Consider the following 22,974-nt stretch of genomic DNA (forward strand, 5'->3'; position numbering starts at 1 on the left):
AAGCACAGACATACTTCACAGAAGAGTGAGCAGAGGATGTGTAAGTATACAGCCACTCCTAGTGACTTGTAGGACTGCATTCTCCTTACTACTGCTTCCAGGGTGCAGCCTTCATCCCCCACAGCTTCTAGGAACAGGAGTTGGCTGCAGCAATCACAAAATATCAGACCTGTTCCGGCAACACTGACAAGTGGGTCCATGTCCACTACTGACCCCTGGGCTATTTAGTAACCAGACGGCTATGTTAGCAATCCTGCTTTTAGCCTGCAGCAGCTGTATGCCTCCATCACTCTTTGTTGTTAGGGCTGTGTATATAAGTCACTGCTTCGTCGCATATGCAGCACAAAAACACATTCATTGCCAAAGATCCTATTATACGGACTGCAGTGATTCCACATACACAAGTAGGAAAATGAGAAAACTTTATTTAACTCAAGTATTAAACAAAAAGTTCCAGGGGGGAGGGTTTCACGTTTTGAGCAGCAGGGGATGGCGTCCTATCATTTGGTTCATCTTAGTATACTACACAGTTGTATCTGGGAGCTGCCTCGCTCAGCAGCGTTTTGGCTTTTCCCGTCATTTAGTGCTCGGCTAAAATGAAAGAAGCAAGAGTCCTCTCCACCTGGAATGGATACAAAGAACATTAGAATCATGGATGGGAAAGCAGACAGGCTTGATACATACATTGCATGACCCACATAGACGAGGCTTTCCCCAACCCTACGGCCATAACATTAGTGCCCCCTGCCAATACTAATCTATGTAGATTTCCACACATAACAGAACCACTAGTAACACAGGACATCCTCCAACTCATCAGGATGAGAGTCATTGGAAACCACTCTATTACTCAGCAGTAGAATCAACACATCATCATACGTTACCACAAAAAAATAAGAATTTACTTACCGATAATTCTATTTCTCATAGTCCGTAGTGGATGCTGGGACTCCGTCAGGACCATGGGGAATAGCGGGCTCCGCAGGAGACAGGGCACATCTAAAAAAGCTTTTAGGTCACATGGTGCGTACTGGCTCCTCCCCCTATGACCCTCCTCCAAGCCTCAGTTAGGTACTGTGCCCGGACGAGCGTACACAATAAGGAAGGATCTTGAATCCCGGGTAAGACTCATACCAGCCACACCAATCACACCGTACAACTTGTGATCTGAACCCAGTTAACAGTATGATAACACAAACGAAGTAGCCTCTGAACAGATGGCTCACAACAACAGTAATAACCCGATTTTTGTAACAATAACTATGTACAAGCATTGCAGACAATCCGCACTTGGGATGGGCGCCCAGCATCCACTACGGACTATGAGAAATAGAATTAACGGTAAGTAAATTCTTATTTTCTCTAACGTCCTAGTGGATGCTGGGACTCCGTCAGGACCATGGGGATTATACCAAAGCTCCCAAACTGGCGGGAGAGTGCGGATGACTCTGCAGCACCGAATGAGAGAACTCCAGGTCCTCTTTAGCCAGAGTATCAAATTTGTAAAATTTTACAAACGTGTTCTCCCCTGACCACGTAGCTGCTCGGCAAAGTTGTAATGCCGAGACTCCTCGGGCAGCCGCCCAGGATGAGCCCACTTTCCTTGTGGAATGGGCCTTTACAGATTTAGGCTGTGGCAGGCCTGCCACAGAATGTGCAAGTTGGATTGTACTACATATCCAACGTGCAATCGTCTGTTTAGACGCAGGAGCACCCAACTTGTTGGGTGCATACAATGTAAACAACGAGTCAGATTTTCTGACTCCAGCTGTCCTTGAAATATATATTTTTAATGCTCTGACAACGTCCAGTAACTTGGAGTCCTCCAAGTCGCTAGTAGCCGCAGGCACCACAATAGGCTGGTTCAAGTGAAATGCCGAAACCACCTTAGGGAGAAATTGAGGACGTGTCCTCAATTCTGCCCTGTCCGAATGGAATATCAGATATGGGCTTTTGTATGACAAAGCTGCCAACTCCGAAACTCTCCTGGCTGAAGCCAGGGCCAACAGCATGGTTACCTTCCATGTAAGGTATTTTAAATCTACCGATTTTAAAGGCTCAAACCAATGAGATTTGAGAAAATTTAGAACCACGTTCAAATCCCACGGTGCCACTGGAGGCACTATTGGGGGTTGTATATGTAGTACACCTTTGACAAAAGTTTGTACTTCAGGCACTGACGCCAATTCCTTCTGGAAGAAAATTGATAAGGCCGAAATTTGAACTTTAATGGACCCCAATTTGAGGCCCATAGACAATCCTGCTTGCAGGAAATGTAAGAATCGACCCAATTGAAATTCTTCCGTTGGAGCCTTCTTGGCCTCACACCACGCAACATATTTTCTCCAAATGCGGTGATAATGTTGTGCGGTCACTTCTTTCCTGGCTTTAATTAAAGTAGGAATAACTTCCTCAGGAATGCCCTTCTCTTTTAGAATCCGGCGTTCAACCGCCATGCCGTCAAACGCAGCCGCGGTAAGTCTTGGAACATACAAGGTCCCTGCTGAAGCAGATCCCTTCTTAGAGGTAGAGGCCACGGATCCTCCGTGAGCATCTCTTGAAGTTCCGGATACCAAGTTCTTCTTGGCCAGTCCGGAGCTACCAGTATTGTTCTTACTCCTCTTTTCCGTATAATTCTCAGTACCTTTGGTATGAGAGGCGGAGGAGGGAACACATACACTGACTGGTACACCCACGGTGTTACCAGAGCGTCCACAGCTATTGCCTGAGGGTCTCTTGACCTGGCGCAATACCTGTCCAAATTTTTGTTGAGGCGAGACGCCATCATGTCCACCTTTGGTTTTTCCCAACGGTTCACAATCATGTGGAAAACTTCTGGATGAAGTCCCCACTCTCCCGGGTGAAGGTCGTGTCTGCTGAGGAAATCTGCTTCCCAGTTGTCCACTCCCGGGATGAACACTGCTGACAGTGCTACGACATGATTCTCCGCCCAGCGCAGAATCCTTGCAGCTTCTGCCATTGCACTCCTGCTTCTCGTGCCGCCTTGTCGGTTTACGTGAGCGACTGCCGTGATGTTGTCGGACTGGATCAACACCGGCTGACCCTGAAGCAGCGATTTTGCCAGGCTTAGAGCATTGTAGATCGCTCTTAGCTCCAGTATATTTATGTGAAGAGACGTCTCCAGGTTTGACCACACGCCCTGGAAGTTTCTTCCCTTTGTGACTGCTCCCCAACCTCGTAGGCTGGCATCCGTAGTCACCAGGACCCAGTCCTGTATGCCGAATCTGCGGCCCACTAACAGATGGGCAGTCTGCAACCACCACAGGAGAGACAACCTTGTTCTCGGTGACAGTGTTATCCGCTGATGCATGTGCAGATGCGATCCGGACCATTTGTCCAGCAGATCCCACTGAAATGTTCGTGCATGGAATCTGCCGAATGGAATCGCTTCGTACGAAGCCACCATCTTTCCCAGGACTCTTGTGCATTGATGTACTGACACAGTTCCTGGTTTTAGGAGGTTCTTGACAAGTTCGGATAACTCCCTTGCTTTCTCTTCCGGGAGAAATACCTTTTTCTGAACCGTGTCCAGAATCATGCCCAGGAACAGCAGATGTGTTGTCGGGGTCAATTGAGATTTTGGAAGATTTAGAATCCACCCGTGTTGCTGAAGCACTACTTGTGTTAGCGCTACACCGACTTCCAGCTGTTCTCTGGACTTTGCCCTTATCAGGAGATCGTCCAAGTAAGGGATAATTAATACGCCTTTTCTTCGTAGAAGAACCATCATTTCGGTCATTACCTTGGTAAAGACCCGAGGGGCCGTGGACAACCCAAACGGCAGCGTTTGAAACTGATAATGACAGTCTTGTATCACGAACCTAAGATACCCTTGGTGTGAGGGGTAAATCGGGACATGTAGATAAGCATCTTTTATGTCCAAGGACACCATGAAGTCTCCTTCTTCCAGATTCGCTATCACTGCTCTGAGTGACTCCATCTTGAACTTGAATTTCTTTATGTACAGGTTCAAGGATTTCAGATTTAGAATAGGCCTTACCGAACCGTCCGGTTTCGGTACCACAAATAGTGTGGAATAATACCCCTTTCCCTGTTGTAGGAGGGGTACCTTGACTATCACCTGCTGAGAATACAGCTTGTGAATGGCTTCCAAAACCGACGTCCTTTCTGAGGGAGACGTTGGTAAAGCAGACTTTAGGAACCGGCGAGGGGGAGACCTTTCGAACTCCAGCATGTAACCCTGAGATACTATCTGCAGGACCCACGGGTCCACTTGTGAGTGAACCCATTGATTGCTGAAAATCTTGAGTCGACCCCCCCACCGTTCCTGAGCCCACTTGTAAAGCCCCAGCGTCATGCTGATGGCTTTGTAGAAGCCGGGGCGGGCTTCTGTTCCTGGGCAGGGGCTGCTTGCTGCCCTTTCTTACCCTTTCCTCTGCCTCGCGGCAGATAAGACTGTCCTTTTGGTCGCTTTTTATAGGAGCGAAAGGACTGCGGCTGAAAAGACGGTGTCTTTTTCTGTTGGGAGGGGGTCTGAGGTAAAAAAGTGGATTTGCCGGCAGTTGCCGTGGCCACCAGGTCCGAAAGACCGACCCCAAACAATTCCTCTCCTTTATATGGCAATACTTCCATATGCCTCTTGGAATCCGCATCACCTGACCACTGTCGCGTCCATAAACTTCTTCTGGCAGATATGGACATCGCGCTTACTCTTGATGCTAGAGTACAAACATCCCTCTGAGCATCTCGCATATAAAGGAAAGCATCCTTTAATTGCTCTAGAGTCAATAAAATACTGTCCCTATCCAGGGTATCAATATTTTCAGTCAGAGAATCCAACCACACTACCCCAGCACTGCACATCCAGGCTGAGGCTATTGCCGGTCGCAGTATAACACCAGTATGTGTGTATATACTCTTCAGTGTAGTTTCCAGCCTCCTATCTGCTGGATCCTTGAGGGCGGCCGTATCAGGAGACGGCAACGCCACTTGCTTTGATAAACGTGTGAGCGCCTTATCCACCCTAGGGGGTGTTTCCCAGCGCGCCCTAACCTCTGGTGGGAAAGGGTATAATGCCAATAACTTCTTGGAAATTAGCAGTTTTCTATCGGGGTTAACCCACGCTTCATCACACACACGTCATTCAATTCCTCCGATTCTGGAAAAAATACAGGTAGTTTTTTCACCCCCCACATAATACCCCTTTTTGAGGTACCAGCAGTATCAGAGATCTGCAAAGCCTCCTTCATTGCCGTGATCATATAACGTGTGGCCCTATTGGAAAATACGTTTGTTTCTTCACCGTCGACACTAGATTCATCTGTGTCGGTACCCGTGTCGACTGACTGAGGTAAAGGACGTTTTACAGCCCCTGACGGTGTCTGAGACGCCTGAACCGGTACTAACTGGTTTGCCGGGCGTCTTATTTCGTCAACTGACTTTTGTAATGTGCTGACATTATCACGTAATTCCATAACTAAAGCCATCCATTCCGGTGTCGACTCCCTAGGGGGTGACATTACCATCATCGGCAATTGCTCTGCCTCCACACCAACATCGTCCTCATACATGTCGACACACACGTACCGACACACAGCAGCCACACAGGGAATGCTCTAATCGAAGACAGGACCCCCTAGCCCTTTGGGGAGACAGAGGGAGAGTTTGCCAGCACACACCAAAAGCGCTATAAATGTATATAAACAACCCTAGAAGGTGTTGTTTACTATATATGCGCTCTTAATATATAAATATCGCCAATTTATGCCCCCCTTCTCTTTGTTACCCTGTTTCTGTAGTGCAGTGCAGGGGAGAGACCTGGGAGCCTTCCTCACCAGCGGAGCTGAGCAGGAAAATGGCGCTGAGTGCTGAGGAGAATAAGCTCCGCCCCTTTTTCGGCGGGCTTTTCCCCGGTTTTTAAGAAACTGGCCTGGGTTAAAATACATACATATAGCCTTAATGGCTATATGTGATGTATTTATTTTGCCACTAAAGGTAATTATATTGCTGCCCAGGGCGCCCCCAGCAGCGCCCTGCACCCTCCGTGACTGAGTCAGTGAGCCGTGTGACAACAATGGCGCACAGCTGCCGTGCTGTGCGCTACCTTCAAGAAGACTGAGGAGTCTTCTGCCGCCTGCTTTCCGGACCTCCGTTCTGCCGTCTCTTCAGCGTCTGTAAGGGGGATCGGCGGCGCGGCTCCGGGACGAACCCCAGGCTGACCTGTGTTCCGACTCCCTCTGGAGCTAAGTGTCCAGTAGCCTAAGACTCCAATCCATCCTGCACGCAGGTGAGTTGGAAATCTCTCCCCTAAGTCCCTCGATGCAGTGATCCTGTTGCCAGCAGGAATCACTGAGATTGAAACCTAAAAAAAAAAAAAACTTTTCTAAACAGCTCTTTAGGAGAGCCACCTAGATTGCACCCTCTCGGACGGGCACAAAAACCTAACTGAGGCTTGGAGGAGGGTCATAGGGGGAGGAGCCAGTACGCACCATGTGACCTAAAAGCTTTTTTAGATGTGCCCTGTCTCCTGCGGAGCCCGCTATTCCCCATGGTCCTGACGGAGTCCCAGCATCCACTAGGACGTTAGAGAAATGATCAATAACCCATTGCAATCAGAACGTGGTGAGTGGATGACCACCATCAGACCACAAACAAGTCTCATTGTATGCCAGCCACAGGAGGACCCGCTTCAGGCTTGTGGGAAAGTTACTTTCCCCATCCTAAAGTCCACTGAAGGACAGGTAACGTTATTAAGACCAATGTGACTTGAGTGCAGCACTTGGGCCTGATTCAGGTTTTTAAGTAATACAAAAATAAACGCAAAGCACAACATGGTTTTGTCCAGTTGCTTGCTCGTTTTGTTTTTTGCTTTACTTACAAGCATGAATCAAGCCCAGTATACAGAAGTAACGCCTGTGAATGTTACCAGGGTTTACACAGGTCAACTGGTGTCCCAGGTTTAGTGGCCCTATGAAGTAAGGACCTTGGCCACTGAAAGGAATGCTCTTATTTTCAGCAGCGCATTCAGCATATACATTTACTCATTAGAGAACATGACTTCTGCATTAACCTTGGTACAGTATAAAGTGGAAAGCTGTACAACATGTACCCCCAGATATTCTGTCTACATGCACCACTATAGTTACATACACATCAGCACTTCAAACTACAGTCTCCCTCCTTAAGCAAATCAATGCTACCCCTCAGCTAGACCTCCCATGGACCACCCCACTCACCTTCACTGCTGACACAGGACACATCGTCACATCCCTAATTCCATTATTTTCCCATGGCGGCTTCTATGGCTGCCACGATTTTCTGCAGCTTTGCTTCTTTGTCCACATACCCATCTCCATTCTGGTGGGTAAACAGTAACAGAGCTTTACTGTACTATACAAAGCTAACTCATTAAACCAACAGCACGCGCACACTCCAGCAAGCAGGGGTCTGTTCGTTGCTCTTCCAAATTATAACGTTTCATGTGTCTGGGCTCCTGCTGTTGAGTATTGGGGGGTTCAAGTCCATCTGCACCCCAACAGTTACTTCTTTTATTGTATTTAGATCTTCATAACTACCAGAGATTACATCCATACAATGTACAATAAGGAATAACGTAGTAGAGACCCAGTTAATGAAACCCTAAGGTGGCTGCAACGTTGATTCCCCACTGACCATGTCCCTCCACCTCTTGCAGAAATGCCATTCATTTGTATCACCACCTGTTGTCTTCAGTACACAATGCAGAGCGCTGCCCCCATCTCCCATCCCCCCATTACTGAATGAATGACCTTTATCTAATTGCAGCACAGGGGCAGCTACTGGGCGGTCGTCCACTGTTGGGCAATTCCCTTATTATGACCTGTCTAATGTTACCGGAATCCAAGACCAACTTATGTTCTGGGACTGCAAGATGACCAGATCCATCCACCCTCTGCAATACTGCTGCATTCAGTACAATGGAAGGGAGCTGTACTCCTCCAGCACGGTGAGCTGGTATCTACTCTTGGGTTACAGCAAAAGGAGGATGGTGGAGCGGAAACATGCAGCTTCAGAGGTGTCTCCTTATGGAAGCTTATCAAGTTCCTTAGCGCTCCTATCATTGCATCACGTGCGTCCGTCCCCAACAAGTCCTCCGACACCCTTCCCAAATACATTTTCACTGGTGGGGAATTACTGTAAGTTCATATTGGAGCAGCTGTAACACCACAGCAGGAAGGCTTCATCTAACCGGGAACAGGTCTCCCCACCTCAGGATAAATGCATTAAGCCCAGGATAGGAGGATCATGAAACTCGGGGTGTAACAGGGTCTTCTATTCGTGTCATGGCTTGTGGCCCCAGAACATACTGCTAGTTACTCACAGAGGTAAGGATGATGAACAGAACTGGTGACCTCAGCAACAGAAACACAGACACTGGGAGAGTGACTGAGCAAGGAGAGGGCCACTATGGAGACTACAGCCTAACTTCACTGACAAAGAACCAGTCAGGTACAGCAGAGTAATGCCCAGGAATATAGGCAAGAGGTTAAACAAAGGTCTTCTGCTCCACAATATTGAACAGGCTTCAGGAACTCGTGGCTCTTTTACAACGCACAGTGGTAGCTTACAGTGAGTAACTTGTGGATCATTTAATATTAGATGAACTTCCTATAGAATATGTGGAGGACTACTGCCTAAATGTACTTTCACTAACGTACATTAACCAAGGGTGGAAGTTTCAGCTAATGGTCTCCGTGTGTCTAATAGGAGCCAAACGGACATAACGGAGAACATCCAAAAAAGAAAAACAAACCACACAACAACCACCATATCTAAAAGAAAAAGAAAAAAAAACCTACAGTGCTGACCTAGACAGTCACTGCCATTATAAATAGGCAGCTATGGATAGAGAAGAACAGTCCAGTCTCATTACCTTCTTGCTGTGCACAAGCTGTCCATTAACAGTCACTTCAAACCACCCAGTTGATCCTGGGGTTCCTTCTCCATCCTAAAACAGACAAGTCCAAAGTATAACGTTTCATTTCAAGCCACCAACAGTTAAGCGTTAAAGAGCCGGAACGTGGGACTTACAATTTTCAGCAGGCCGGGGAATCTATTCTCTAGATTCCTCTTCAACTGCTGAAACTGGAAGACATTCACATAGGTTAGAACATTCCCACATTAGTGACAAAGAACTACTAAGGAAACTACAACAAAAGAGAGTATCACTGTGCAGCTAATGCAGCGCTCCCATTAATGCTCATATATCATCCTCCTGCTACACAAGCAATGGAAGTGTGTGGGCCACAAACGAAACGCAGCAGTAGTTAATTTGCATATGATCATTGTGGGACTCCCTATTTGCTGCACATTGACTTTCAGCAAGATTAAAATAAGAATTTACTTACCGATAATTCTATTTCTCGGAGTCCGTAGTGGATGCTGGGGTTCCTGAAAGGACCATGGGGAATAGCGGCTCCGCAGGAGACAGGGCACAAAAAAGTAAAGCTTTAGGATCAGGTGGTGTGCACTGGCTCCTCCCCCTATGACCCTCCTCCAAGCCAGTTAGGTACTGTGCCCGGACGAGCGTACACAATAAGGGAGGAATTTTGAATCCCGGGTAAGACTCATACCAGCCACACCAATCACACCGTACAACTTGTGATCTAAACCCAGTTAACAGTATGATAACAGCGGAGCCTCTGAAAAGATGGCTCACAACAATAATAACCCGATTTTTGTAACTATGTACAAGTATTGCAGATAATCCGCACTTGGGATGGGCGCCCAGCATCCACTACGGACTCCGAGAAATAGAATTATCGGTAAGTAAATTCTTATTTTCTCTATCGTCCTAGTGGATGCTGGGGTTCCTGAAAGGACCATGGGGATTATACCAAAGCTCCCAAACGGGCGGGAGAGTGCGGATGACTCTGCAGCACCGAATGAGAGAACTCCAGGTCCTCTTTTGCCAGGATATCAAATTTGTAGAAATTTACAAACGTGTTCTCCCCTGACCACGTAGCTGCTCGGCAGAGTTGTAATGCCGAGACCTCTCGGGCAGCCGCCCAAGACGAGCCCACCTTCCTTGTGGAATGGGCCTTAACCGATTTAGACTGTGGCAGGCCTGCCTCAGAATGTGCAAGTTGAATTGTGTTACAAATCCAACGAGCAATCGACTGCTTAGAAGCAGGCGCACCCAACTTGTTGGGTGCATACAGTATAAACAGCGAGTCAGATTTTCTGACTCCAGCTGTCCTGGAACATATTTTCAGGGCCCTGACAACTTCTAGCAACTTGGAGTCCTCCAAGTCCCTAGTAGGTGCAAGGCACCACAATAAGCTGGTTCAGGTGAAACACTGACACCACCTTAGGGAGAGAACTGGGGACGAGTCCGCAGCTCTGCCCTGTCCGAATGGACAAACAGATATGGGCTTTTTTGAGAAAAAACCACCAATTTGACACTCGCCTGGTCCAGGCCAGGGCCAAGAGCATGGTCACTTTTTATGTGAGATGCTTCAAATCCACATATTTGACTGGTTTTAAACCAATGTGATTTGAGGAATCCCAGAACTACGTTGAGATCCCACAGTGCCACTGGAGGCACAAAAAAAGGGTTTTGTATATGCAATACTCCCTTGACAAACTTCTGGACTTCAGGAACTGAAGCCAATTCTTTCTGGAAGAAAATTTACAGGGCCGAATTTGAACCTTAATGGACCCCAATTTGAGGCCCATAGACACTCCTGTTTGCAGGAAATGCAGGAAACGACCGAGTTGAAATTTCTTTGTGGGGCCTTCCTGGCCTCACACCACGCAACATATTTTCGCCACACGTGGTGATAATGTTGTGCGGTCACCTCCTTTCTGGCTTTGACCAGGGTAGGAATGACCTCTTCCGGAATGCCTTTTTTCCCTTAGGATCCGGCTTTCCATCTCCATGCCGACAAACGCAGCTGCGGTAAGTCTTGGAACAGACATGGTACTTGCTGAAGCAAGTCCCTTCTTAGCGGCAGAGGCCATAAGACCTCTGTAAGCATCTCTTGAAGTTCCGGGTACCAAGTCCTCCTTGGCCAATCCGGAGCCATGAGTATAGTTCTTACTCCTCTACGTCTTATAATTCTCAGCACCTTAGGTATGAGAAGCAGAGGAGGGAACACATACACCGACTGGTACACCCACGGTGTTACCAGAACGTCCACATCTATTGCCTGAGGGTCTCTTGACCTGGCGCAATACCTGTCCCGTTTTTTGTTCAGACGGGACGCCATCATGTCCACCTTTGGTATTTCCCAACGGTTTACAATCATGTGGAAAAAACTTCTCAATGAAGTTTCCACTCTCCCGGGTGGAGGTCGTGCTGAGGAAGTCTGCTTCCCAGTTTCCATTCCCGGGATGAAAAACTGCTGACAGTGTTATCACATGATTTTCCGCCCAGCGAAAAGTCCTTGCAGTTTCTGCCATTTCCCTCCTGCTTCTTGTGTCGCCCTGTCTGTTTACGTGGGCGACTGCCGTGATGTTTTTCCCACTGGATCAATACCGGCTGACCTTGAAGCAGAGGTCTTGCTAAGCTTAGAGCATTATAAATTTACCCTTAGCTCCAGTATATTTATGTGGAGAAAAGTCTCCATACTTGATCACACTCCCTGGAAATTTTTCCCTTGTGTGACTGCTCCCCAGCCTCTCAGGCTGGGCTCCGTGGTTACCAGCATCCAATCCTGAATGCCGAATCTGCGGCCCTCTAGAAGATGAGCACTCTATAACCACCACAGGAGAGACACCCTTGTCCTTGGATATTGGGTTATCCGCTGATGCATCTGAAGATGCGATCCGGACCATTTGTCCAGTAGATCCCACTGAAAAGTTCTTACGTGAAATCTGCCGAATGGAATTGCTTCGTAGGAAGCCACCATTTTTACCAGGACCCTTGTGCAATGATGCACTGTTTTTAGGAGGTTCCTGACTTGCTCGGATAACTCCCTGGCTTTCTCTTCCGGGAGAAACACCTTTTTCTGGACTGTGTCCAGAATCATCCCTAGGCACAGCAGACGTGTCGTCGGGATCAGCTGCGATTTTGGAATATTTAGAATCCACCCGTGCTGATTGTAGCAGTATCCGAGATAGTGCTACTCCGACCTCCAACTGTTCCCTGGACTATGCCCCTATCAGGAGATCGTCCAAGTAAGGGATAATTTAGACGCCTTTTCTTCGAAGAAGAATCATCAATTCGGCCATTACCTTGGTAAAGACCCCGGGGTGCCGTGGACAATCCAAACGGCAGCGTCTGAAACTGATAGTGACAGTTCTGCACCACGAACCTGAGGTACCCTTAGTGAGAAGGGCAAATTTGGGACATAGAGGTAAGCATCCCTGATGTCCCGGGACACTATATAGTCCCCTTCTTCCTGGTTCGTTATCACTGCTCTGAGTGACTTCATCTTAATTTGAACCTTTGTAAGTGTTCAAAAAAAATTTTTTAGAATAAGTCTCACCTAGCCTTCTGGCTTCAGTACCACAATATAGTGTGGAATAATACCCCTTTTCTGTAGTAGGAGGGGTAATTTAATTGTCACCTGCTGGGAATGCAGCTTGTGAATTTTTTCCCATACTACCTCCTTGTCGGAGGGAGACTTGGTAAAACAGACTTCAGGAGCCTGCGAAGGGGAAACGTCTCGACATTCCCATCTGTACCCCCGGGATACTACTTGTAGGATCCAGGGGTCCTGTACGGTCTCAGCGCCATGCTGAGAACTTGTCAGACGCGGTGAAACGCTTCTGTTCCTGGGAATAGGCTGCCTGCTGCAGTCTTCTTCCCTTTCCTCTATCCCTGGGCAGATATGATCTTATAGGGACGAGAGGACTGAGGCTGAAAAGACGGTGTCTTTTTCTGCAGAGATGTGACTTAGGGTAAAAAACGGTGGATTTTCCAGCAGTTGCCGTGACCACCAGGTCCGATGGACCGACCCCAAACAAGTCCTCTTCCTTTATACGGCCATACTGTGCCGTTTGGAATCTGCATCACCTGACCACTGTCGTGTCCATAACATCTTCTGGCAGTTATGGACATCGCGTTTATTCATGATGCCAGAGTGCAAATATCCCTCTGTGCATCTCGCATATATAGAAATGCTCTATAGTCAATAAAATACTGTCCCTGTCAAGGGTATCAATATTTTTAGTCAGGGAATCCGACCAAGCCACCCTAGCTCTGCACATCCAGGCTGAGGCGATCGCTGGCCGCAGTATAACACCAGTATGTGTGTATATACTTTTTATTATATTTTCCAGCCTTGTCAGCTGGTCCTTGAGGACGGCCCTATCTATAGACGGTACCGCCACTTGTTTTGATAAGCGTGTGAGCGCCTTATCCACCTTAAGGGGTGTTTCCCAACGCGCCCTAACTTCTGGCGGGAAAGGGTATACCGCCCATAATTTTCTATCGGGGGGAACCCACGCATCATCACACACTTTATTTAATTTATCTGATTCAGGAAAAACTATGGTAGTTTTTTCACATCCCACATAATACCCTCTTTTGTGGTACTTGTAGTATCAGAAATACGTAACACCTCCTTCATTGCCTTTAACGTGTGGCCCTAATAAGGAATACGTTTGTTTATTCACCGTCGACACTGGATTCAGTGTCCCTGTCTGTGTCTGTGTCGACCGACTAAAGTAAACGGGCGTTTTAAAACCCTTGACGGTGTTTTTGAGACGTCTGGACCGTACTAATTGTTTGTCGGCCGTCTCATGTCGTCAACCGACCTTGCAGCGTGTTGACATTATCACGTAATTTCCTAAATAAGCCATCCATTCCGGTGTCGACTCCCTAGAGAGTGACATCACCATTACAGGCAATTGCTCCGCCTCCTCACCAACATCGTCCTCCTACCTGTCGACACACACGTACCGACACACAGCACACACACAGGGAATGCTCTGATAGAGGACAGGACCCACTAGCCCTTTGGAGAGACAGAGGGAGAGTTTGCCAGCACACACCAAAAACGCTATAATTATATAGGGACAACCTTATATAAGTGTTTTCCCTTATAGCATCTTAATATATATATAAGCATATCGCCAAATTAGTGCCCCCCCTCTCTGTTTTAACCCTGTTTCTGTAGTGCAGTGCAGGGGAGAGCCTGGGAGCCTTCCCTCCAGCCTTTCTGTGAGGGAAAATGGCGCTGTGTGCTGAGGAGATAGGCCCCGCCCCTTTTTCGGCGGCCTCGTCTCCCGCTCTTAACGGATTCTGGCAGGGGTTAAATATCTCCATATAGCCTCCGGAGGCTATATGTGAGGTATTTTTAGCCAAAATAGGTATTCATTTGCCTCCCAGGGCGCCCCCCTCCCAGCGCCCTGCACCCTCAGTGACTGCCGTGTGAAGTGTGCTGAGAGGAAAATGGCGCACAGCTGCAGTGCTGTGCGCTACCTTTAGAAGACTGAGGAGTCTTCTGCCGCCGATTCTGGACCTCTTCTTACTTCAGCATCTGCAAGGGGGCCGGCGGTAAGGCTCCGGTGACCATCCAGGCTGTACCTGTGATCGTCCCTCTGGAGCTGATGTCCAGTAGCCAAGAAGCCAATCCATCCTGCACGCAGGTGAGTTCACTTCTTCTCCCCTAAGTCCCTCGTTGCAGTGATCCTGTTGCCAGCAGGACTCACTGTAAAATAAAAAACCTAAGCTAAACTTTCCTAAGCAGCTCTTTAGGAGAGCCACCTAGATTGCACCCTTCTCGGCCGGGCACAAAAATCTAACTGGCTTGGAGGAGGGTCATAGGGGGAGGAGCCAGTGCACACCACCTGATCCTAAAGCTTTACTTTTTTGTGCCCTGTCTCCTGCGGAGCCGCTATTCCCCATGGTCCTTTCAGGAACCCCAGCATCCACTAGGACGATAGAGAAAAGGGGCTTTATAATCTCATACCCATCTGCCCCTCCCCCCACCCACAGCAGGTGTACATTGGGTAGGTGCCATGGAGATAATGGGCAGGATGTAATGACGCCTGATTCTGTAGCCGTGCAGCATGCCGGCCAAACTCAAATGTTTTTTTTTTTTTAAAGGGGCAATCACTCACAAGGCAAAACCATGCCTTGTAAGTGATTGCGCCTTTAAAAAAAAAACAATAAAAAAAAAAAAACATTTTGGCCAGCATCCAGTACAGCCGCCAAATTTGGACGGCATTACATCCGGCCCGTGGCTGAAAGATTCCTGTAGAATAGTTTCAATACCTACAAATGTCCACAACAGAAAACACAGTTCTGGTAAATGACAAGATGCTTTGCCAAGTAAATTTAAATGAGACATTGCTCGTAGGATGAAACAGACTCCCGTCTTTTAAAGATACCTCACCACCAACTACAGTATGATAGGATTCCATACCTAGGTAGAGCAATGCATCAGTTTCAATAGAGGCTATGGGGTATATCCAGTAAGAGTTGGATCCATTCCGACATGCATTTATCAGAATGGATCCGACCAGCCCTATTTAATGAGCGGCCAAATCCCACTGTCGGATTTGGCCATTTCTCCCATCATGCTGCTGCTGGCAGCAGCTCCCAGTGTGTGAAATCACAGGGAGCCGCGCCGTGTAGCGCTGTCGTGTTGCCAGGGAACCGTGTAGCGGCGTAGTGCTGCCGGGGGAGAGGAGCAGTGTCTTCCACCGACCGCGGCTCCAGCTGCCCCCGCCAGTAAGCACTCTCTCTCCCTCCCTTGCCCCGCTCCACCGTATGATCTCCTCAATCCGACTTTATTTTAAAGTTGGATTGAGATTGTCGGAAACAGGGCCAAAACCTGTCGGATTTGGCCCCATTTCCGACAGAAGCACACGGGTCGGCAGCTATTCAGCCCTTATTGAATAGGTCGGAACCCCTTCCGACGTAAATCAGTCGGAAACTGACGTCTTCCCGACAAGACGGCACTTTCCGACTCTTATTGAATATACCCCTAAGCTGGGGTTGTAATATGTAGGCTGCGTGGGAAGACCCATCACAAGCTGCAGTTTCTCGATTGTCTCTTCCACTGACATCCTTAAAGGGGGGTACACATGGAGAGATCCGTTCTTAAAATCTAAGCAATCCGACTAGAGAGGTGTGTGATAAATCGCTCAGCACACATCTCTGCCAATATGTACTGGCCTTTACCCTCTAAGATTTACAGACTGGGTTTGTGGATCCCTGGGAAAAACTGCTGTCCACAGTACCCTGGGGCATTAGCATGGGGGTCAGAGCATGATCTGATGGCCTGTACTGGTTTTTTTTTTTTGTTCTGTATGAATAGTTGGATAAATAAAGAGAAGAAACTCACCTTGGGGCGGTACCCTCAAGCACCACTAGGAGAGAGAATACAAAACCAGATTAGTAATTCTCATATTTTTGTATTTTTTGTATTTCTTTTATTTCTTTGCTACATTCACAGCAATGTTCCATAGAGCTTTATAATGTGCAGAGACTGAAGTCTTGACACCCTAAATCTTAAGATTACGTATATTAAAATAAGAATTTACTTACCGATAATTCTATTTCTCATAGTCCGTAGTGGATGCTGGGACTCCGTCAGGACCATGGGGAATAGCGGGCTCCGCAGGAGACAGGGCACATCTAAATAAAGCTTTTAGGATCACATGGTGCGTACTGGCTCCTCCCCCTATGACCCTCCTCCAAGCCTCAGTTAGGTACTGTGCCCGGACGAGCGTACACAATAAGGAAGGATCTTGAATCCCGGGTAAGACTCATACCAGCCACATCAATCACACCGTACAACTTGTGATCTGAACCCAGTTAACAGTATGATAACAAAAAACGAAGTAGCCTCTGAAAAGATGGCTCACAACAATAGTAATAACCCGATCTTTGTAACAATAACTATGTACAAGTATTGCAGACAATCCGCACTTGGGATGGGCGCCCAGCATCCACTACGGACTATGAGAAATAGAATTATCGGTAAGTAAATTCTTATTTTCTCTAACGTCCTAGTGGATGCTGGGACTCCGTCAGGACCATGGGGATTATACCAAAGCTCCCAAACGGGCGGGAGAGTGCGGATGACTCTGCAGCACCGAATGAGAGAACTCCAGGTCCTCCTTAGCCAGAGTATCAAATTTGTAAAATTTTACAAACGTGTTCTCCCCTGACCACGTAGCTGCTCGGCAAAGTTGTAATGCCGAGACCCCTCGGGCAGCCGCCCAAGATGAGCCCACTTTCCTTGTGGAGTGGGCCTTTACAGATTTAGGCTGTGGCAGGCCTGCCACAGAATGTGCAAGTTGGATTGTGCTACAGATCCAACGTGCAATCGTCTGTTTAGACGCAGGAGCACCCATCTTGTTGGGTGCATACAATATAAACAACGAGTCAGATTTTCTGACTCCAGCTGTCCTTGAAATATATATTTTTAATGCTCTGACAACGTCCAGTAACTTGGAGTCCTCCAAGTCGCTAGTAGCCGCAGGCACCACAATAGGCTGGTTCAAGTGAAAAGCCGAAACCACCTTAGGGAGAAAATGAGGACGTGTCCGCAGTTCTGCCCTGTCCGAATGGAAAATCAGATATGGGCTTTTGTATGATAAAGCCGCCAACTCTGAAACTCTCCTGGCTGAAGCCAGGGCCAATAGCATGGTTACCTTCCATGTAAGGTATTTTAAATCTACCGATTTTAGAGGCTCAAACCAATGAGATTTGAGAAAATTCAAAACTACGTTCAAATCCCACGGTGCCACTGGAGGCACTATTGGGGGTTGTATATGTAGTACACCTTTGACAAAAGTTTGTACTTCAGGCACTGATGCCAATTCCTTCTGGAAGAAGATTGATAAGGCCGAAATTTGAACTTTAATGGACCCCAATTTTAGGCCCATAGACAATCCTGCTTGCAGGAAATGTAAGAATCGACCCAATTGAAATTCTTCCGTTGGAGCCTTCTTGGCCTCACACCACGCAACATATTTTCGCCAAATGCGGTGATAATGTTGTACAGTCACTTCCTTTCTAGCCTTAATCAAGGTAGGAATAACTTCCTCTGGAATGTCCTTTTCTTTTAGAATCCGGCGTTCAACCACCATGCCGTCAAACGCAGACGCGGTAAGTCTTGGAACATACAAGGTCCCTGCTGAAGCAGATCCCTTCTTAGAGGTAGAGGCCATGGATCCTCCGTGAGCATCTCTTGAAGTTCCGGATACCAAGTTCTTCTTGGCCAGTCCGGAGCCACCAGTATTGTTCTTACTCCTCTTTTCCGTATAATTCTCAGTACCTTTGGTATGAGAGGCAGAGGAGGGAACACATACACTGACTGGTACACCCACGGTGTTACCAGAGCGTCCACAGCTATTGCCTGAGGGTCTCTTGACCTGGCGCAATATCTGTCCAATTTTTTGTTGAGGCGAGACGCCATCATGTCCACCTTTGGTCTTTCCCAACGGTTCACAATCATGTGGAAGACTTCTGGATGAAGTCCCCACTCTCCCGGGTGAAGGTCGTGTCTGCTAAGGAAGTCTGCTTCCCAGTTGTCCACTCCCGGGATGAACACTGCTGACAGTGCTATGACATGATTCTCCGCCCAGCGCAGAATCCTTGCAGCTTCTGTCATTGCTCTTCTGCTTCTCGTGCCGCCTTGTCGGTTTACGTGGGCGACTGCCGTGATGTTGTCCGACTGGATCAACACCGGCTGACCCTGAAGCAGCGATTTTGCCAGGCTTAGAGCATTGTAGATCGCTCTTAGCTCCAGTATATTTATGTGAAGGGACGTCTCCAGGTTTGACCACACGCCCTGGAAGTTTCTTCCCTGTGTGACTGCTCCCCAGCCTCGTAGGCTGGCATCCGTAGTCACCAGGACCCAGTCCTGTATGCCGAATCTGCGGCCCTCTAACAGATGGGCACTCTGCAACCACCACAGGAGAGACAACCTTGTTCTTGGTGACAGTGTTATCCGCTGATGCATGTGCAGATGCGATCCGGACCATTTGTCCAGCAGATCCCACTGAAATGTCCGTGCATGGAATCTGCCGAATGGAATCGCTTCGTAAGAAGCCACCATCTTTCCCAGGACTCTTGTGCATTGATGTACTGACACAGTTCCTGGTTTTAGGAGGTTCCTGACAAGTTCGGATAGCTCCCTTGCTTTCTCCTCCGGGAGAAACACCTTTTTCTGAACCGTGTCCAGAATCATTCCCAGGAACAGCAGACGAGTTGTCGGGGTCAATTGAGATTTTGGAAGATTCAGAATCCACCCGTGTTGCTGAAGCACTACCTGGGTTAGTACTACACCGACTTCCAGCTGTTCTCTGGACTTTGCCCTTATCAGGAGATCGTCCAAGTAAGGGATAATTAATACGCCTTTTCTTCGTAGAAGAACCATCATTTCGGTCATTACCTTGGTAAAGACCCGAGGGGCCGTGGACAAACCAAACGGCAGCGTTTGAAACGGATAATGACAGTCTTGTATCTCAGGTTCGTGATACCCTTGGTGTGAGGGGTAAATTGGGACATGCAGATAAGCATCTTTTATGTCCAGGGACACCATGAAGTCCCCTTCTTCCAGATTCGCTATCACTGCTCTGAGTGACTCCATCTTGAACTTGAATTTCTGTATGTACAGGTTCAAGGATTTCAGGTTTAGAATAGGTCTTACCGAACCGTCCGGCTTCGGTACCACAAATAGTGTGGAATAATACCCCTTTCCCTGTTGTAGGAGGGGTACCTTGACTATCACCTGCTGAGAATACAGCTTGTGAATGGCTTCCAAAACCGACGTCCTTTCTGAGGGAGACGTTGGTAAAGCAGACTTTAGGAACCGGCGAGGGGGAGACCTTTCGAACTCCAGCATGTAACCCTGAGATATTATCTGCAGGATCCACGGGTCCACTTGTGAGCGAGCCCACTGATTGCTGAAAATCTTGAGTCGACCCCCCACCGCTCCTGAGTCCGCTTGTAAAGCCCCAGCGTCATGCTGATGGCTTTGTAGAACCCGGGGCGGGCTTCTGGTCCTGGGCAGGGGCTGCTTGCTGCCCTCTCTTACCCTTTCCTCTGCCTCGCGGCAGATAAGACTGTCCTTTTGGTCGCTTGTTTTTATAGGAGCGAAAGGACTGCGGCTGAAAAGACGGTGTCTTTTTCTGTTGGGAGGGGGTCTGAGGTAAAAAAGTGGATTTGCCGGCAGTTGCCGTGGCCACCAGGTCCGAAAGACCGACCCCAAATAATTCCTCTCCTTTATATGGCAATACTTCCATATGCCTTTTGGAATCCGCATCACCTGACCACTGTCGCGTCCATAAACTTCTTCTGGCAGATATGGACATCGCGCTTACTCTTGATGCTAGAGTACAAATATCCCTCTGAGCATCTCGCATATAAAGAAAAGCATCCTTTAATTGCTCTAGAGTCAATAAAATACTGTCCCTATCCAGGGTATCAATATTTTCAGTCAGAGAATCCAACCACACTACCCCAGCACTGCACATCCAGGCTGAGGCTACTGCCGGTCGCAGTATAACACCAGTATGTGTGTATATACTCTTCAGTGTAGTTTCCAGCCTCCTATCTGCTGGATCCTTGAGGGCGGCCGTATCAGGAGACGGCAACGCCACTTGCTTTGATAAACGTGTGAGCGCCTTATCCACCCTAGGGGGTGTTTCCCAGCGCGCCCTAACCTCTGGTGGGAAAGGGTATAATGCCAATAACTTCTTGGAAATTAGCAGTTTTCTATCTGGGTTAACCCACGCTTCGTCACACACGTCATTCAATTCCTCTGATTCTGGAAAAGCTACAGGTAGTTTTTTCACCCCCCACATAATACCCCTTTTTGAGGTACCAGCAGTATCAGAGATCTGCAAAGCCTCCTTCATTGCCGTGATCATATAACGTGTGGCCCTATTGGAAAATACGTTTGTTTCTTCACCGTCGACACTAGATTCATCTGTGTCGGTACCCGTGTCGACTGACTGAGGTAAGGGACGTTTTACAGCCCCTGACGGTGTCGGAGACGCCTGAGCCGGTACTAACTGGTTTTCCGGCCGTCTCATTTCGTCAACTGACTTTTGTAATGTGCTAACATTATCACGTAATTCCATAACTAAAGCCATCCATTCCGGTGTCGACTCCCTAGGGGGTGACATCACCATTACCGGCAATTGCTCTGCCTCCACACCAACATCGTCCTCATACATGTCGACACACACGTACCGACACACAGCAGCCACACAGGGAATGCTCTAATCGAAGACAGGACCCTCTTAGCCCTTTGGGGAGACAGAGGGAGAGTTTGCCAGCACACACCAAAAGCGCTATAAATGTATATAAACAACCCTAGAAGGTGTTGTTTTTGATATAAGCGCTTTTAATATATCAATATCGCCAAATTATGCCCCCCTTCTCTTTGTTACCCTGTTTCTGTAGTGCAGTGCAGGGGAGAGTCCTGGGAGCCTTCCTCACCAGCGGAGCCGAGCAGGAAAATGGCGCTGAGTGCTGAGGAGAATAAGCTCCGCCCCTTTTTCGGCGGGCTTTTCTCCCGGGTTTTAAGAAAACTGGCCTGGGTTAAATACATACATATAGCCTTAATGGCTATATGTGATGTATTTATTTTGCCACTAAAGGTATTTAATATTGCTGCCCAGGGCGCCCCCAGCAGCGCCCTGCACCCTCCGTGACTGAATCAGTGAGACGTGTAGCAACAATGGCGCACAGCTGCAGTGCTGTGCGCTACCTTCATGAAGACTGAGGAGTCTTCTGCTGCCTGCTTTCCGGACCTCCGTCTTCAGCGTCTGTAAGGGGGATCGGCGGCGCGGCTCCGGGACGAACCCCAGGAGGACCTGTGTTCCGACTCCCTCTGGAGCTAAGTGTCCAGTAGCCTAAGACTCCAATCCATCCTGCACGCAGGTGAGTTGGAAATCTCTCCCCTAAGTCCCTCGATGCAGTGATCCTGTTGCCAGCAGGATTCACTGAGATTTAAACCTAAAAAAACTTTTTCTAAGCAGCTCTTTAGGAGAGCCACCTAGATTGCACCCTTCTCGGACGGGCACAAAAATAAGAATTTACTTACCGATAATTCTATTTCTCGGAGTCCGTAGTGGATGCTGGGGTTCCTGAAAGGACCATGGGGAATAGCGGCTCCGCAGGAGACAGGGCACAAAAAGTAAAGCTTTCCGATCAGGTGGTGTGCACTGGCTCCTCCCCCTATGACCCTCCTCCAAGCCTCAGTTAGGTACTGTGCCCGGACGAGCGTACACAATAAGGGAGGAATTTTGAATCCCGGGTAAGACTCATACCAGCCACACCAATCACACCGTACAACTTGTGATCAAACCCAGTTAACAGTATGATAACAGAGGAGCCTCTGAAAGATGGCTTCCTAAACAATAACCCGAATTAGTTAACAATAACTATGTACAATTATTGCAGATAATCCGCACTTGGGATGGGCGCCCAGCATCCACTACGGACTCCGAGAAATAGAATTATCGGTAAGTAAATTCTTATTTTCTCTATCGTCCTAGTGGATGCTGGGGTTCCTGAAAGGACCATGGGGATTATACCAAAGCTCCCAAACGGGCGGGAGAGTGCGGATGACTCTGCAGCACCGAATGAGAGAACTCCAGGTCCTCCTTAGCCAGAGTATCAAATTTGTAAAATTTTACAAACGTGTTCTCCCCTGACCACGTAGCTGCTCGGCAAAGTTGTAATGCCGAGACCCCTCGGGCAGCCGCCCAAGATGAGCCCACCTTCCTTGTGGAGTGGGCCTTTACAGATTTAGGCTGTGGCAGGCCTGCCACAGAATGTGCAAGTTGGATTGTGCTACAGATCCAACGAGCAATCGTCTGCTTAGACGCAGGAGCACCCATCTTGTTGGGTGCATACAATATAAACAACGAGTCAGATTTTCTGACTCCAGCTGTCCTTGCAATATATATTTTTAATGCTCTGACAACGTCCAGTAACTTGGAGTCCTCCAAGTCACTTGTAGCCGCAGGCACTACAATAGGCTGGTTCAGATGAAATGCTGACACCACCTTAGGGAGAAAATGCGGACGAGT

The 22,974-nt window shown here is 48.1% G+C and overlaps 1 pseudogene; it reads right to left on the reverse strand.

The window, feature by feature from the left end:
• Window positions 1-405: 405 nt before the first annotated feature.
• LOC134949344 (selenoprotein W-like) overlaps window positions 406-22,974 on the reverse strand; it is a 28,249-nt pseudogene continuing 5,680 nt past the window's right edge.

This window comes from Pseudophryne corroboree, chromosome 8 (genome assembly GCF_028390025.1).
Source record: "Pseudophryne corroboree isolate aPseCor3 chromosome 8, aPseCor3.hap2, whole genome shotgun sequence".
NCBI classification, from domain to species: Eukaryota; Metazoa; Chordata; class Amphibia; order Anura; family Myobatrachidae; genus Pseudophryne; species Pseudophryne corroboree.